General features: G+C 45.5%; 1 protein-coding gene and 1 long non-coding RNA gene across 3 annotated transcripts in view; both read right to left on the reverse strand.

Annotated features, from left to right (window-relative positions):
* Positions 1-13,062, reverse strand: part of LOC146181961 (rho family-interacting cell polarization regulator 2-like) — a 132,353-nt gene that overhangs the window by 48,821 nt on the left and 70,470 nt on the right. The gene's annotated exons all lie outside the window — the stretch shown is intronic.
* On the reverse strand, positions 5,103-9,236 carry LOC146181962 (uncharacterized). Its single transcript, XR_014700318.1, has 3 exons — positions 8,798-9,236; positions 8,555-8,715; positions 5,103-7,013 (listed from the first exon to the last, which is right to left on the reverse strand). It is a non-coding gene; the product is annotated as an uncharacterized LOC146181962 (long non-coding RNA).

Raw genomic sequence — 13,062 nt, forward strand, 5'->3', positions numbered from 1 at the left:
AATTGCTCACATGTGAGCGCTTTTTCGCTTGAACATACACACTGCTTTTTTTAAATATTTTTTTTATGAAGGGCTACATAACCGCACTATTGTATCTATGTGCTAAGAGCGCGAGTATACAAAAAGTTATGCTATTATGGCAGTTTGATTACAAATCCACTATTCCACCAGTCGCACGTAGTACACTGTCCCCACTGTTATCACTGATAACAGTTTCTACCTATCGCGGAGAAAAATATGCAGCTAATGAATCCACAGATAACAGCACTAGAGATCAAACTATTTGTAATCGACTCATAAGCTTATCGCGAACTCGGAAGTACGAATAGAATAACCCGATCTGCGCTCCTCATGATCTTCTCCACACACACACACACACACACACACACACACACACACACACACACACACACACACACACACACACACACACACACACACACACACACACACACACACACACACACACACACACACACACACACACACACACACACACACACACACACACACACACACACACACACACACACACACACACACACACACACACACACACACACACACACAAAAATAATCCACGCTCATCAACTGATGCGGTGAGGACTATGCACAAGGACTTCTTTTGCTTCCAGTGGCAGACTTACGAGGTGTGACACAAAAAAATAAACGAAACTGTGTAGCTTGAAATGGAATGGTAATGATTGAGCGGGTTTTCAGTAATCAGACTAATAATTACTACATTTAAGTACTAAAAAGAGTTCGTGAAAAAATTAGGTAGAAAAAGGCCACAGTTGAGGAGTGACGGATGCCTGTTGCACGCAGGACAATGCACCCGCTCACACGGCCCTATCTGTCAAACAGTTTCTGACCAGCAAGAAACAACACTGTGGTAGAGCATACACCATTGTTCACCTGATTTGGTACCAAGCGACTTTCTATGTATTACCTAAAGGGAAATCTTGCTTAAAGGGGTCGTGAAACGAAAATGTAGCTGCCCAGTTGCAATTTTCCTTGCTTCAGTAAACATTAGGCATGCCGATTCCAAAATATCTCGTCGAAATATTGCTTCTGCATTTAATAATACCATTCTGAAAGCACAGCATTTTTGCGTTCCTGAAGCGACCATGCGACCCTGTAGGCCGGAATTAGAAGTACTCGCCTACGTCATATTTAGCCGTTTAGAAACTCAGATATAATCATTATTTCCCATAAAATAATAGGTTCCTGTTAAAGTTAGCAGATAAAAAAATAGTGTATCAATTATTCGCTCACGCAAACGCATTTCTTCAATCTGTACCAGGGCAATCCTGTCACGTGACGCGCGGTCGGCGGCGGCGGAGGAGGACGGGTGGTGTCTGCTTCTCGCTGCGCTCTGGAACAGAGCGAGAGGCGAGGCTCAAGTTGTTTTTTGGTAACGACGACTAACCTCGCTCCGCCGTGTACTCCAAATGACAATGGTTTCAATCTTGTTTTTTTTTTTTTTTCTTTTTTTTTTTTTTTTTGTGAACATTCGTGATGGAGCAGAACGTCTTGAGCAGTTTCATACCACCGGTACAACTTGGTTGTGCGACCGCTGCTGTAAATTTTTTTTTTATTCTTGGCGTCATTATAGATACGATGTAAATACGGTTTCGGTCAAAGAAATCGACAAGTGTGTTCAATCCGAGTGGTGGCTGGAGTGTTTCAGGAGCGGACGCCGCGGCGCGTACTCGTATATTGCTCGCCTCCGCGGTGCATCGTTGAGAATAGCGTGTCGAGCTTCGCTTCCTTTATTTCGGCTGGATGACCTGAACTATGGCACTACACGGAAAGCCGGAAACAGAAAAAAAAAAAAAGGTTGGTATAATGTACTCGGGTGGCTCCTTCACCTAGCGCGTTGTCGCAGCTTTGCTCCCCCACCTTCCCGACGCCTCTTTCGTAACCTTTCTGAAAAAAAAAAAAAAAAGAGGAAGCATACTTCCTACAACGTCTACAGTGCTCAGACTTCGCCTCTTTTTCCTGACAACGTTAGGTTCTGGTTTTAGGCGTGTTGTGCGGGTTTGAGTGCTCGCTAAGCCAACCGTGTGCGTCGCGAGATTGCAGCACGGCTTCTCCGAGTGGAAGTAACGTTCGCTTTCACAAGTTTTGGCACACCGATTGGGTTGATGTGTTCGTACTACTTGACTCGCAGAAGCCACCAGTTCTATTTGATTGTTTCCTGCCAGACTGCGCTCATAGCAGTAATATGCGCATTTTGGATTTTTAAAATTTTGAACGATACCGTGAGGACAGTACAACAGGTGCCCCTACCAGCATATCGTACCACCCAGAACAGGCCCCTTGGTTCCACTTTGATCACATTCTTTCCACAGCACTCATCTAGTCCCATAGAATCTGATGAAGAGGAGGATCATGTTGAGCAGGGCTCAGAATCCTTCACATCATTTAAATGACATTTCTATTTCGATGGAGGCGAAACGAAGAGGCGTCGTGTGCTGTGCGATGTCAGCGCACGTTAAAGATCCCCAGGTGGTCGAAATTACTCCGTAGCCCTCCACTACGGCTCCTCTTTCTCTCTTTCCACTTTCATTCCCACCTTCCTCCCTTCCCTTACGGCGCGGTTCGGGTGTCCACAGAGCAAGTGTGACAGTTACTGCGCCTTTCCCTTCCTGTGAACCAATTTAATTTAATTAATTTAATTAGGGTAAAAATGGTTCACCTCAAAAGCTCATATGCCTCATGTCCTTGCATTACGATGGTGTGATTACCAAATCAACCATCCAGGAGAAATGCATTCACGCAAGTGTTATCGATTGGAAAGGCGGATAGATGGGCTTAAAAGTTTAATATCTGACCTGCTACTCTGTGCAGGGAAAGAGAAAGAGAAGAACAAAGAGGGTCGTGACTTGATTAAAATATATACAGGAATAATAACTTGCACCACAGTCACGAGTCAAGTCCTGTGTCATGCAAGAAGCAGCAGAAAGCCTGCATTGCCTGTAGAGCTTTCCATTTCTGGCCAACCGGCCAATAAGTCCTCTGAGAGAGGCCTGTTGCCAAAACACTTCAAAGAAGTAACTCGAGTTATTGTTTTGCACGCATATACTGGGACACACCACTAGTACACGCTCCACAGTCTCCGTAATGTCACATGTGGAACATTCTGGGCAGTTCGCCTGTCCAATTAAGTATAAATATTTGTGTGTGAAACCACATTTAGATGCAGTCTATGGAGAAAACATGCATAATGGCATATAATTGGCAAGTGGGTATGGATCCACTAAAGCACTACCTTGTGGCCTTGAGCACAAGTAGATATAAGGAACTCAGTGATATGTAGTGCCAAAGGCTGGTAAGGGTGTGGTGTTGAAAACTTCCAAAAATTTGTAATGCAGGCTTTGAAACTGCGAATGAACACCACTTCTGAAGTGGTTTCCCACAGATGTGGAAGGCCTCTTACCAAGGGGCCACAAGCTCAGCAGCGGTTTGTGGAGAATTATGCCCTAAAAAAAAAAATGTCATGTTCTGAGCGGCATCACCACAGTTGTAGGTGACACTTGTGATGATACAGATCTATCTGTGTATACATGAATATAGTTCTAATATTCTCACCAGATGTATGTCAGATTAAGTTGCTTGAATCTACTAATTGGTACCATGGATTTCTTCAGTATCCCGAGAACATGCAAATGCACCAAAGGTTGGGTCATTACACACAAAGGTTGGGTGGGGTGGTATGGGAAGTCGTAGAGTGATAGCATTTGTGATTAATGGCAGCGGAGTGCACGTGAAAAACTGCTGTTCAGCTGCTCGTCATCATTGGGTGGCAACGGTGTTGTGCAAGTAGTCGTAAATACACACAAAGTGGTTCGTGTGACAATTATGTAGATATTGGGCAGGCATGTCACATTCTGAAGTAACAGCGCAAAACGTGGATGGGAGCACCAGACGAGAAGACGACATAACGTCTCGTCTTCTCGGCTTGTGCTCCCGTCCACATTTTGCGCTGTTACCTAAGGATGGAAAACCAACAAACCCAACCTGCTATTCTGGATAACATGCCATTGTTTGAGGTGCATTGCGGCCGCCAAGGTTTATCCCAAGCACCTGCACTTCTGTGTACATGTTAAAGAGTACTGGGAGTAGTGCTCATATGGGTGTGCACCATTTTCCTGGCTCGGGCGATCAGATTGCAAGCGGGCTAGCACACACAGCCCAAAGCACATGTAGCAGAAGTTTGGACTGTCGAACCGCAGTCTTTAGTTCAATTCCTTCCCTTATATTTTTCAATTTGTATGAGTATCATACAGTCTGTGCTTGTATGATTAAATTGCGAGGGCGTACATATCACCTGCTCTCCTGACCAAACTCACTCTGCATAAGTATTCACCAAGCAGTTTTCGTTCCATCAAAAGGCTTTCACAATATTCAGCGACAAGCAGCTACTCAGACAGCATCAGCGTAGCATTCTTGGAGCTTCGCAAATCTGTGGTTACATTGTTTACTAGCAAAACATGCACGGTATGTAGATATGTGCACTAGGACGCATAAGATGCAGTGACAATGTGGGCTGCCCTTACGTCTACAGCTGCCCTTTAATCCTGTTACATTCTAGCCTGCACTGAATTCAGCAGCACAAGATTTCACAATTAAATCATCCCAACTTTATATTTCCAGACTTGACCCCAGCACCGACGAAGTTCATTGTATTACCAGCATGTTGGTGGTATATTCAACCAGCAGGCCAATTAACTCGTCATGCAGGTTCTAGTGCAGATGTTTTCATGCAAACTACGGGTATCATCAACGAAGGAGGCTTTACTATACATACCTTTTCAGCACGCTGTTTTATGGCTGGTTAAAGTCTGGTACATTTCAAAGTATAAGGCACATATTATTGTATGCATGTCTACAGATTGCAGATTATGTTGGCTTGCTTCTGAATGAGACTGCGAAATGCTGCAAATAGTGGCCACCTTTAAAGCAGCTTTTGCAAAAAACTGTTCGATTTTTCTACTCCCCATGAGCCACTATTTTTCGAGGCCATGTAAAGGTGAATGCGGCAACTCAAAAATCTAGGTTTGTCAATGCCACAAGGACCACCACTTTGTAGTACATTTGGGCATGCTCTAATGTTATCAAATGAGTGTTAAAGAGAGACATGTTGCTTTCAAAATAATTTATTGGTTGGCCGCATGTTCATCAGTGCATTCAAAATTTTCAGGCTAAAGGCAGTTGACCTAGAGCAAGACATCTTTTATTCATGCTTCTTCACTGTCTTCCTCTCTCCTAAATATACAAATCTGTATATACAGCTTCACAATCATGATGCGTTGAGGTCAGTGCTAAATAAAAAAAAATGCATCTGACAAAGGTATAGTCAGAGATTGAGTACACAAAATTCATTCTAAGTGAGCCTATATATGTCTTGTAGATTCCAAGGGAAGGCAAGCGTAGCAGGGGGCGGCAGAAACTCGGGCAGACAGATGAGATTAGGAAGTCTGTGGGGATCATATGGATGCAGCTGACAGAGGATCGGGTTATTTGAATGGATATGGGAGAGGCATCTATTATGATGCCTCCCCCATTATGATGTATTTGCGGTCAGTTCCATAAAAAGAAAAATTCTACCCGTCAAAGGTATAGGTGGGGAGTGAGTAGACAAAATTCATTCTAGGTGAGCCTATATATAAAAATACAAATAATTTTATTTAGCATCAACACTGATTATACAGTACTCGTGATGCTGCAGGGTGCTAGCAAAAAGCCTGCGATGGCTTGACAAAGGCTAGCACCCCGCTTACAGTGCAATACAGCAGCGGACAAAACACAACAAAACAAGAAAAAGCCATTATAAACATAACGACGGCTTTATATATTACAAAGTACATTTAGAGGATAGGACTATTATTGGGTGGTACAGAACTGCATGTGTTAACAGTATATTGATTTGAGGACATATACTGTTGTAGTATAGATTAGCTGGACTTGTTAACAGAGGAATTAAGAGCTTGTGGTAGCATGTACATCAACATTTGGCGGCCATAGTTGGTACGGGTATGGGGAATCTTCCAGACCTCACTGCTTCGTGTGCCATACGTTTTTTCAACTGGAGTCAGCGTTACAAGTGTTTCAAGGAAAGCGTCACTATTTATGCGATAAGTATGATAACGTTTTAGCAGAACTGCGTTGAACAGGCTAAATGTTCTATATATGTCTTGTAGATTCCAAGGAAAGGCAAGTGTAGCAGGGGGCGGCAGAAACTCGGGCAAGCAGATGAAATTAGGAAGTTTGCGAGAATCATGCACCTGGCACAGGATCGGGTTATTCGGATGGATATGGGAGAGGCATTTGCCCAGCAGTGGGTGCAGTCAGGCTAGTGATATCAACAAGACTAACAACTGGAAGAGTTGGCACTGATTCATCTTAAAACCAGCCAGAAGACGAAACATGTGAGAAGGGAGCACAAGACAAAGTTTGACTAACAACTGAAATGTTACTGAAGGAAAGAGGCAAAAGAAGATTCGCACAGAAATGCACGTGCACGAAAAACCCCAAAGCAGTGAAAGCGTGGAAAGCAGAAAGGGTCTAAAAAATCATCTCAAAAAAGCAAATTCCTTATGGTCAAGGACCACTCGTTACAAAAGGGAAGCCACAGATCCAAAGGCACACTATACTGCAAAGGCTAAGGACGTGTGTGTGGTTAAGAAGTCGGTCAACAGTCTTTTGGGGCCTTTTTTACATGTGCATTTCTGTGCAAGTCTTCTTTTCCCTCTATCCTTTAGTAAAATTCCAGTTATTAGTCCAGCTGTCCTGCAGTTCTCTCTTCTCATGTTTACTGGCTTGTTTCAGAATGAATAAGGTGATGACTCTACAAACCTTGTGCAAACTGGAAACCAGTGTAACTGTCAGATGGAAACCTTTCCCTTATATGGCTTGCATCACAAATAGGGAGGACTTTACTGTAATGTCTGCCGAGGCATCCCCAAAGCCAGTGCGCAAGCTGGCTGTAGCAGGTGTAGCGGTGCCTCCTGTTGACAAGAGAAAAAAACAATATTTACTTTTCAGCATAGCAAAATGAAAATGTGGTTTAGGTATTTTACAAACTTGAAAGTTATGCATGCATCTGTACAATTAATTCCCGTCTAACAGAAGCTGTACAGTGTAACTTTCACTGTCAATTTATTCTCCCTGGAGGTATGGCAAACTTTGAATTCTGCTGCAGGTGATTGAGAGAGAATGAGACCCACCCAATATTAGAACTTCAGTGCAATCATAATTTGCTACTGCAGCAAAATAATGCCTGAAGGCAATGCAGCTTTTGCCTGACAAAACCTGGTAGTCGTCTTACACCCTCTAAACTAGAGTTGAGGCGGGGTCCACGCTGATATCATCCGCATAGCACGAAGATGTTAAGTATGCGACTTATGCGTTAAGCAGCTCTGTGCATACAGTCATTCTATTCGAAAGAGCCATAAACGACAAGTCCACTTCTGTCAACGGCTCTCAGTTGTTTTCCCACAACACGCCACGTACCAAACTTTCTGCAAGTGTCGCAAAACTGCTCTATAACTTCATTTGCTAACTGCAAAATTTCCAACACTTACTCAAGCTGTGGAAGTTTCGGTGTACTGGCCTTTGGAAGAATGTCGTTTTTTTTTTGGTTCTCACATATCAGCGCATGCAAGATGTCAGTGTCAAAGCATTTTGGAGAGGTTTACTGTGTGGAGGTATCAGTGAAGTCAGACAATTTTTTAAATTAAATTTTCACACTATGCAACACTCACCTAATGCAAGTGGGTAAAAAAAACAAAAAAACTAGCAAATAAAACTTTGAGTGCTGGTATGGTGATTGTTCTGGCAACAAGTGGGGACAGGCTATAACAAGAGTTGTCGGGCTAGTTAGTGATCGTCTGCAGAAGCCAGTCCTGCTCTGTGTGTTTTTCTCTTCTGTGTCGTTTTTTAGTGCATTTTTCCACGACTTCTGCAGGAGACAGGCTACTTCATTGCATGCAATTTCACTTAGCACAGAGTCCTCCGAAATGAGAATGCTTTTGTACTTATTTACTGCATTTCTTGTGGCATTCCTTACGTATTCATGTACTGAAGTGCTGCACTTGCTGAGGGTCATACCTGGCTAATAAAACAAGCAAATGTGTCCGGACAGTGTTTTTTTTTTTTTTTTTTTTTGCCGTTACTTCACATCAATGTGCATGCCCTTTCCATTTAGCAAGTTCGCACTATCAGATGATGCGTGTTTTCTCATTTACTCGTGCATGGAATTAAGCAAACCAGTAATTCGCATGGTGAAACTTCATGCTCCCCCATGCGCACCTTCTACGAAAAACAAGAAAAATATGAAAACCAGCGATGTTGTGTTCGCGCTAACGTGGCGCAATATCGACACTGTAGACAGTGTAGATGACCGCAAGTAAGTAACGTTGAAGGGGAAGCTTTCTTTTATTAACACTACCTTCCGCAATAGATTTCTTTACAGTATTTCTTGCTCGAGAAAATGAAAAACAGGTGGCCGCTTGTTCAAGTTATGTCGCCTTTCGCTCAAGGTTCTTACCTTGTGTTCTCGACTAGCAGTCCATGATCAAGAAGCATTTGGAGTAAATGCGGATGATCTGTAACACCCAGACGGCTGCTTCAACTACGTAGTCGCCGCCGGGATCTCGCCAGATGCTCTCAATAGCAGTAGGCATCGGCACGCACCGCCCGCAGCTGCACCTGTTCGAAAGCTTCGGTTAGCGATTGCGCACTCTCGCAACGGTCAAACCTAGGCTAGGCTGCAAGACTCGGACATACATACCAATCCGTAGTTCCGAAACGGCTGGGATCGGGAGGCTGACAGTCGGGGCTTCTGCAAGCCGGAGTTGTGCAGCGGTTACCGCGGCCTCTCGACACAAGTGTTACTGTACCGGTCGCAGGCTCCATCTTCGCCGACGTGGCACCCGAAAAGTTGCGTCGGCATAAGGCTCAAAGGCCACGATGTAACCACGTTCTAACAGTAGCGACTATGTTAACTATAGCAGCGAAGCTGGAATCCACGGAGGAACCTAGGCGTCGGCCATATTAAAAAACCCTGTGTGAGCGTAGAGTAGGGCACAATAAGAACCTCTAAAATACACCGAGCTCAGTCAACTTTGGCTCAGCAGGCTCCGGAAACGGGAGCTTCTCATTGGCTTAGCGCTATGACGTCTCTGTTGAGTTGAGGAGGACGCGCGCTAGGAAACCGAAATTCTGTTTTTGTCGCTATTAAATCAACGCGGGCGGTGAAACGAATCGAGGTATATTATATGATGCAGGACAAGGATTACATTTAACCAAGCCGTGCAAAATTTCCGGAAAACGTTTCACGACCCCTTTAAAGGGAACCCATTTTACCTCAGTTTAGGAGGTTCAGGGTTCAGGCAAAAACGGAGAATCTCCTGAAGAGCCTTCCAAAATCCTCGTTCTAGAACTGTTACCAGCAGTGTCAGCACCGAATGCAGAAGTGTCAGACAGAACTGATTCTGTATGTACAATAATTTATTGGAGCAGTCTCGTTTTTGCGCGCGCGCGTGTGTGTGCGTGTGCGTGTGCGTGCGTGCGTGTGTGTGTGTGCGTGCGCGTGCGCGCGCGCGCGTGTGTGTGTGTGTGTGTGTGTGTGTGTGTGTGTGTGTGTGTGTGTGTGTGTGTGTGTGTGTGTGTGTGTGTGTGTGTGTGTGTGTGTGTGTGTGCGCGCGTGCGTGTGCGTGTGCGTGTGCGTGTGTCACACCTCATGACCCATTCCAGCGAGGCCAGCAACAGCCCTTTCTGCATTCGCACAACTAAGATAAGAGACGTAAGTAAGCGGCAATCTAATCTGGTTCAGAAAAGGCTATGGAAAGGGCTGTGGTGCAACATTTTTTGTTTTTTCCACTTTTGCGCCATTTCGGCGATAAACGCTAAGAGGATTTTGCAAAACTTGACTGGGTGGCAGCAGACAACCATCCGAAAAGTTCGCCCCCAGGATCGCCGGTGTCCATGGCCATGTTCGCACCAGTTTGCCGACAACGAGAGCCGCAAGCAATTGGTGCTTTCGAGAATAAATAAATAAATAAATAAATAAATAAATAAATAAATAAATAAATAAATAAATAAATAGCGCGCACCACACCGCAGAACGACGCGACCACCATATCGGGGCACGTTGAAACACAGACGCAAGCCTTCATCCGCACACGCATGCTGTTCGGAGAAACTTTGAAGCACGCCCGCCTTCGCACGCGTCGTATTGCAAGGTCCCCCCGCGCGAGAAAATTATTCACGGAGCCACTGCTCTTCCTCCGGCAACAAACGTCGCTGTAGACAAAAATGTGGGTGCAGGACACGTCGCGATCCCCACGCGCCGCGACTACGGCATACGCGCGCGTTATGAAGCAGCGAACACACGCATATGAATAGGTGGTGCGTTTGTACTATCTTTTTTTTTTTCGGCATACAAAGCACCAGCGCCGCGTGAGTCAAATGCTGCCGAGTTACGACAGCTCAGCCAGTTATGGGGCAAAAGGCGCAAGCCGACCGTGGCTGCAGAATGGGGCGTAGGTGAGGAAGATGCGTCGCCTTCGCGGCGTGTAGGCACACGAACACGCCGCAGCAGTGGTGGGCGCTCGGAGACGGCGGAGAGCGGAAGAGCGGCTGGCCTTGGAAACAAAAAGGCGCTCTCTCTGGCGTTCCTAAGTAACCCGAGGGCACGCTTCCAAGGGCAGCTGGAATGCGGACGGGCACGCTCTTCTCTCATCGGAGAAAGCTATGCGCCTTACACCACGCTATATACCTCCTGCATAGAGACTCTCAGCGTACCTGTACACCTGTGCATAGCGCAGTTATAGAAACGCTCACAGTATGAACAGCGCTATGATTATGCCGCCTTAATCTGAAGACACACACTGCATAACAGCAGCCTAGCTGGAGCAAAGTTGCGAACGACATTTTAAAGACGAAAAAAAAAAAAGGAAAAAAAAAACGTCATTCTTTATCGGCGCCTTCGCACCGCGTCCCCGATACGTGTCCATGTTCTCTCAACACCCCGAGTAACTTGAAACAACTCGCCTACAAGAATACAAAATACCACGCTTCCGACAACATCAAAATGTGGTAGGTTGGTTCAATTGGTTGCAAGGTTTAACGTCCCAAAGTGACTCATGAGTGACGCCGTAGAGAAGGACTCCGGAAATTTCGACCACCTGGGGTTCTTTAACGTGCACTGGCGTCGCACAGCATACGGGGGCCTTGCTTTTCGTCTCTACCGAAAAGCGGCCGCCGAGGCCGGGATTCGATCCCACAAACTTGGGAACAGTAGACGAGCGCTGGAACCACTGCGCCACCCCGGCTTTTTTTTTTTTTTTTCTGACATGGTATTTATTACACGTGGTTATGTACAGAAAGAGTTATGTACACAGACTATTTGCAAAGCACTCGACCGTTGCTGAGCTGCACAACAGAAAACCCAACTAAAAGTCAGGCAAAGATAAACACCGTGTCACCAGTCAGGTTGAAAGTCAATTTCTTCATAAATGTCCTTCAGTTACAGCATCATTCTGCTAAAATGGAGTGTAGGTGTAACAACAGGTTCAGCGCTGCGATCCAACATGCGTGTTTTTTTCCACAAGCTATGAAGTCCAATAAAAAAAAAAGAAAAACGTCACATACGGTTCGTAATCAGATTGTGTAACTATATATATATATATATATATATATATATATATATATATATATATATATATGTGTGTGTGTGTGTGTGTGTGTGTGTGTGTGTGTGTGTGTGTGTGTGTGTGTGTGTGTGTGTGTGTGTGTGTGTGTGTGTGTGTGTGTGTGTGTGTGTGTGTGTGTGTGTGTGTGTGTGTGTGTGTGTGTGTGTGTGTGTGTGTGTGTGTGTGTGTGTGTGTGTGAGAGAGAGAGAGAGAGAGAGAGATGATATAATGATTGATGACCTAGATAGGAAAAGCAGAAAGGTAGGCTTAAGAATCATTATGCAGAAGACTAAGGTAATGTTCAACAGCCTCGGGAAGGAACAGCAGTTTACGTTAGGTAGCGAGGCACGGGAAGTAGTAGGCGAATATGTTTACTTAGGACAGGTAGTAACCGCAGATCCGGACCATGAAAAGGAAATAACAAGGAGAGTAAGATTGGGATGGAACGCATTTGGTAAGCACCCGCAGATTATGACTAGCAGCCTACCGGTATCGCTCAAGAGGAAAGAATACAACAGTTGCATCTTACCTGCACTCACCTATGGGACTGAAACGTGGAGGCTAACCAAGAGGGTTCTACTTAAGCTGAGGACAACTCAGAGGGCTATGGAACGAAAAATGGTAAGGGTAACATTAAGAGATAGGAAGCGTGCAGAGTGGGTCAGAGAAATAACACGTACAAAGTTACTGATATTCTAGTGGAAATCAAGAAAAAGAAATGGGCATGGGCAAGACATGTAATGCGAAGAGGGTAACAAACTGGATTCCAAGGGAAGGAAAGCGTAGCAGGGGGCGGCAGAAAGTTAGGTGGGCGGATGAGGTTAAGAAGTTCGCAGGGGTCAAGTGAATGCAGCTAGCACAGAACCAGGTTAAGTGGAGAAATATGGGAGAGGCCTTCGCCCTGCAGTGGGTATAGTCAGGCTGCTGCTGATGATGATGATGGTCCGCTGTCACGTGACCCAGCGAATGCAAACCGCTTCCAGGCGTCGCTCACGCTCCGCCGTCGCGACGCGCGAACGAAAGTGAGCAAACGGCAAATTACCGCACGCGACATATTCTTTCTTCCTTCCTTCCTTTATACATATATTTTTTGGTCGTAGGCTCAACCCTTTGGCAGCCTTCCATGCAAGCCACCGGACCGGGGAGGGATGGGGCAGCGTCGGGTTGCGACTCGTCGCACCACGCACACGCGCGACCTACAGGTAGAGGGAGCGACAGATGATACAGCTACCCGCGTCGGCAACACACGTCGCGATGGAGCAAGTGGGAAGTTCGACGCGAATCCTCGAAATTCGATAACGAGCGACAAATCCTTCCCGCAGTTGTCTGCAGGCCCCTTCCCCCTCCATTTCTTTTCTTC

The sequence above is a fragment of the Amblyomma maculatum genome, chromosome 8 (assembly GCF_055883805.1).
Source record: "Amblyomma maculatum isolate TAMU_Amacu chromosome 8, ASM5588380v1, whole genome shotgun sequence".
Lineage (NCBI taxonomy): Eukaryota > Metazoa > Arthropoda > Arachnida > Ixodida > Ixodidae > Amblyomma > Amblyomma maculatum.